Raw genomic sequence first — 6228 nt, 5'->3', positions numbered from 1 at the left:
CTCCCGGATCTCATGGCTTACTGCTTATATGGAGGTGGTGATTCAACTCTGAGGCTGCTCCCTCCTTCCTCCATGACCTCTTTCAACCTTCCTTCGCAGCTCTCTCTCTCTCTCTCTCTCTCTCTCTCTCTCATTCTATAGGCACTCCGAAACCAAATTGAATGATACCTCTGGCAAGAGGTGACGAATGTTAGATAATCTGACGTCACTAGAACCTACTAGTATGTGTTTCGGATTTCTTCAGTTTATCTCTCTCTCTCTCTCTCTCTCTCTCTCTCTCGTCTCATCTCTCTCATCCTCTCTCTCTCTCTCTCTCTCTCTCTCAGCATTTGTTGGTTCATTAGAATGAGGGATCATATGCTTCTTCCATTGAGATAATTCACTCTCTCTCTCTCTCTCTCTCTCTCTCTCTCTCTCTCTCTCTCTCTCTCTCTCTCTCTCAGCATTTGTTGTTTCATTAGAATGAGAGATCATATGCTTCTTCCATTGAGATAATTCTCTCTCTCTCTCTCTCTCTCTCTCTCTCTCTCTCTCTCTCTCTCTCAAAAATAGGCAATCCGAAACAAACAGAACGGAATGAGACTTCTGACAACAGATGACGAATGTTCGTTGATTTGATATCACTGAAACATATTTGTTTCGAATTTTTTCAGCTTATCTCCTGTATAATATTTATAATAAAAAGGTAACTCATTTATTACGGAAGAAAAGAAGCTATAAAACTATCAGTCACTTTGAAATTTTATTTCATGCGCATTCACATGTATTTCATTCACTTGTTATTCACGGAATAGCTTTTTGATTGCATGTTGCATAAAAGCTTTGCTGGTAGTTCATTGCAACAAATTAATTGCTTGTCTCTTGCAATGCAGCGCAACCATTCCCGGGTAAATAGTGCAAACTCTTCCATAAACTTTCTCTCGTTGTGTAACCTCGTAGGTGGGTAGCGCTGTCAGTGTACCTCACGCGGTGCACTGTAGGCATCACTTGAGGTTCTTTTCAGCGTCCCCTAGACCCCTAGCTTCACCCCCTTTCATTCCTTTTACTTTACTTCCGTTTTTAGTCTTTCTTCCACGTTACTGTCCATAGTCTCATAACAATTATTACAACTTTATTTTCAGCGTCGAATGACCTCGTAGGTCCCACCGCTTGACCTTTGGCCTAAATTTTATACTCCAATTCTAATTTTCTCTCTTTGTAATTAAACTGCTTATACGTATTATTGTATAATTCCAATAAGTAACTATTTATTTTTATATGAGTGTTTACGCGTCCTGAATCTTTCATGAGAAGCACTTTTTGATGAAATGTGTAATTCCTTTTGTATTATATTTTATATATATATATATTTTTTTTTCTATTCCGGGGCCTTTAACCTCTCCTCTTGGGATACGAATTTATTGTAAGGTTGTCACAATAAATCACCTACTGTATTCTACAAGTGTGTGATCATTGTGTTAAACAACATGAAAAAATGTGTCCTAAAAAACAATAAAATTACACTTCAGGTGTTTGCGACATGTTTCACTGTGGATCGGATGTCCCTTCGACTGACACTTGCTGCGTAGTCGGGCGTGGCATGTTACAAAGGGTAAAAATATGCGATAACTTCCAAATATCAAGCAAACGTTCAAGAAGTAAGCTTATATTATTATACTTTGATATTTGTTCAATGTGGCAGTATTTTGTTATTTCGTCTTTTTTTTTAATATGTGCGATTCTGTGTTTGCATATGTGAAGGACAGACAATAATTTATGGACGGCTAAGTGGCACGAGCAAATAGAGAAACAGCTCACTTCATAACGTGTAATATACAAAGGAATATTAGTAGCCACGAACCCCCACGGCTCACGAATTTGAACTGCGACGCTCAACTTCCGAGCTCTTGTTTGCAATGCTTGTCGTCTACGTCGTTTGTTTGTTTGTCCGTCGGACCTTACAAGGCACTGGCATCATATGAAAGCTGAGTACGACTTCCCCTCGCCGCCCTCTGTCGGTGATATTGGCCGTTGCCTGACGATGACGACGGAAAACCTCTACGAGGCCACACACGTCAGCGTGCAGGATATGAAAGAGGCATATCCTATAGGGCTCGCCAATCCTCCTCCACTGCTGCCTTATGTGGGTACGGTACTTCTCTTTAAAGCACGACTGCCACTCGTGAGTATTCAATTGTCTCCGGAGTAAATATAGACGTATACAAGTGGCTATCAGTTCACAGGCCATGAACTGGGATTCGGATTACTGCTTATCTCGGGTTTCTCCTACTCAACACGGACATATATATAATATATATTATATATATATATATATATAATATATATATATATATATGATAGATAGATAGATAGATAGATAGATAGATAGATATATAGACACACATACACACACACACACACACACACACACACACATATATATATATATATATATATATATATTATATATATATATATATATATATAATATATATGTGTGTGTGTGTGTGTGTGTGTGTGTGTGTGTGTGTGTATGTGTGTGTGCGTTTGTGGTATGTGTGCGTGTATGTATGTGACAGAAGAAAATAAAGTATATGAGATAGCCATATTTGTTTAGTCTTTCTTGTTTCCGGGGTTGTTCTTGGCTGGTTTTCTGCTTCTAAATTAGACCTACTTTGACAGTGGTGAAAGTCTGTGACGTTTTCCACATCCTGTAAATTCAAATACATAGAGACAAGTCAACAGTACTTCTCGATTCCTGTTAATTGATTCTTGTCGTGTCTATAAGATAATTTGCTTTTAACAGAACCTACCATTTTTATGTACAAAACTACCATTCTTATTTATTTTCTTATTTTTTTAAGTATATTTAGCATAACATGAAGTTCCATATAGCAACCAGACCAATTTTTTTTTAGCTCTCAATGGTTCCTTTATGTCCTTCTCAAGTTTCTTTAGGTTGCTAAATAGTTGTTAACTGACTTATGTAACTCAGTTGATTTGTTATCAACTAGGTTTTAATCATTATCAGTCATCAACTAGGTGGTGTGGTTAGGAATTAAATTTCGGATATGTAAGTTATTTCGGCGAATGGTTCCAAGTTTAGAATTAAGTTCTTCAGTCTCTCGACAAGACTGGGAGTTCTTAGTTGTAAGGGCCCCAAAATGTCTCGGAACAAACGTCAAATTCCCAAGTTTTCCAGGGCTACAGATCTATATGGTTACTTTTTAAACCACCACGGTGTCGGGGTGGTGTAAGGCTTCACTGCAGTGAGACCTATTCACATGGGATAAGCCCACGGGGCCATTGACGTGAAATTCTAACTTCCAAAGAATGTTGGTTTCAACTTCTCCACGCAGACCACACACTGCAGCCAGTGATTTCTCGTCGCCCTGGGGGAGGCGCGAACTTGCGGCATGACACGACGCTACCTACCATACCAGCGGAACAGCTTGTGGAACAAAATACAAAAAGCTGCTTGAGTTCTAATACTGTGGATCTGTATATTTCCAACATACACTATGATACTGAAATTCTACGGACCTGTAGTTGCCTCCTCTAAGTTCTTAGTTCTTGAATTTTACGTTACCAAATGACTTCCACGTCTCTCAGCTTAGTTTAATGTTCTGAAGTTATAAAATTTAAGTTTCGCTAAAAAGTTTAACTAAATTCTGAAGATTACTGGCGTGAAGATTTGCCTGCTTCTCCACTTAGTTACAAGTTCAAATGATGTATCCACACCTCAGTAGAAAGTGTCGTAACTGACAACTTGTTGCTTACATGTCACAAACAAGTTAAAAGTGAGTCAATGACCATAAATGAATAACGAATCATCAGTACATGCTGGATAACCGTATCAAGCACTGGTTAGAACTAGCAATATGCCGTTGCCATGTATTCAACATGTTTGCGATGTGTATACATTAAGTTGCTTATGTGTTTATATAACATGATGTCCTGCAGCCGACAAAAAATGTGCATTGGCAGTGACATGTGCTTTTAAATTAGTAGTCACCAAAAGGGTGTCTCAGGAAGTTTGGAAGTTCCTGGAGCTTTTTTTTATTTTTAAACTAGCCGAGCAACCCGGTGCTGCCTGGGAAAATTGAATGTCAACCGATAAACTCTCTCACTCTTCCCAAACTCCGCCCTCTCTCTCTCTCTCTCTCTCTCTCTCTCTCTCTCTCTCTCCTCTCTCTCTCCCCTTCTTACTCCCTCTCTCTCTCACTCTCCTTTTCTGTTAAGATAGTTGCTTCAGTTACATTGCCCAGCAATGTTGACATTTTATATTTCACCACTTCTCTCATAACCCCCTTCCTATTGGGGCCGAACTTGAACTTGAAGGGCATCAAGAAAGTCCCTTTTCCTCCCAGCAACCTCAAAAACTAAGTATTAGACACTAATAGCCATAATTTTTCACATTTTATTTTTCACCCCTTCTCACCACTCCCATTTCCTATCGGGTACTGAACTTGAGCTTAAAGAGCATAGGGAGTGCACAATTCATCTCGGTGACCTTGAAAACTATAAATTGGACACTAATATCTATTGTTTTTAGTCATTTTTACATGTCATCCCCTTCCTGCCCGGCTGCTCCCCACACCCTTGCATTCTTATCGGGACAGAAATTGGACTTAAAGGGCATCAGAAGTGTCACTATTTATCTCAGCAACCTTGAAAACTATGGATTAGACTCATATCTCTCTTGTTTTCTATTATTTTTATATGTCACCCCCTTCCCACCCCTTAACCACTACCCTCCTATCGGGGCTGAAACTTGGACTTGAAGGGCATCGGGAGTGTCACTATTCATCTTAGTGACCATGTAAACTATGGATTACACACTAATATCTGTCGTTTTCAGTTATTTTTATGTTTCATCCCTTTCCCACCCCTATCTCACACGCCCGCCCCCGCCCCCCGCTTTGATGCCAGTGATGTCTTACCCAACAGTATTCATTTCCAGATGGTAAGTCATATGTATACCAAGTTTGGATGAAATTGCTCCATGTGTTTCAAAGTGTATGTGGCACATACATACATACATGCATGCATCCATTTTATATATATATATATATATTATATATATATATATATATATATATATATATTATATATATATATATAACTCATCCAGATTAAGGGCAGGAATTCAGAAGCAGAAGACACAGTATCCATTTATTCCAAGCTTTCGTGATTCATAATCACATCATCAGGGATATCTACAACAATAAAAATACAATATATCAATATAAATATAAAATTAAAAGAGCTATATACAAACTTTAATTTTAAAAGCGGACGAAGGAAACTGATAAAAACGAAATAAAAAAAAAGTAAAATTGTTAAGAGCAGAAAACATACGTGAACAAAGACGCACTTAGAAACAAAATAGTAAAAATTCAAAACACATACTTAAATACAGACACACTAAAAAAAAAAAAAAAAAAAAAAAATTGCTAATAATAAATGAATAAAATACTGGAGGTTAACCTACCATTACAGAGGATAAAGACGCACTAAGAAACAAAACATACAAAAATTTTTGAGAGAGGCAAAGAGTTAAGAAAGATACAAGGGAACAGCGGTTGTTTGGCAGTTCAGAGAAGGAACTCGTTGTTTAATATTTAATGTTTCGAGGATAAGTAGTTCTTGTTGGGGTTGTTTGTATAACCAATGATCTTAAAATCTTCATAGATGATTTCAGTTTTGCATTTAATTTGTATGGCTACGTATATTAGAGGGATTCCGGATTTGTCAATCGACATCCGGTTCTATAACTTATTCCTCTATGGGAATCGGCCCTCACCCTGAGAAGCCGCCTGGTGGATCCAATATATTTTCCCAAATTACATTTAGGACAGTTGTACTCGTAGACAACACCAGACGACATCAAAGGCGGTAGCCGATCCTTGAATCTGAAAAGAGCGCCAATATTTTTAGGGTTCTTGGGTATTAATTTTAGATTGATGGCCCCAATGTATTTTTGGACGGTTTTCAAGAAATCCCTTCGAAATTTATCTTCATATAAGAAAGGAAATGTTGGGCCATCAATCTAAAATTAATACCCAAGAACCCTAAAAATATTGGCGCTCTTTTCAGATTCAAGGATCGGCTACCGCCTTTGATGTCGTCTGGTGTTGTCTACGAGTACAACTGTCCTAAATGTAATTTGGGAAAATATATGGATCCACCAGGCGGCTTCTCAGGGTGAGGGCCGATTCCCATAGAGGAATAAGTTATAGAACCGGA

Source organism: Macrobrachium nipponense, chromosome 28, assembly GCF_015104395.2.
Source record: "Macrobrachium nipponense isolate FS-2020 chromosome 28, ASM1510439v2, whole genome shotgun sequence".
Classification (NCBI taxonomy): domain Eukaryota; kingdom Metazoa; phylum Arthropoda; class Malacostraca; order Decapoda; family Palaemonidae; genus Macrobrachium; species Macrobrachium nipponense.
Note: the sequence above shows the minus strand (reverse complement) of the source record.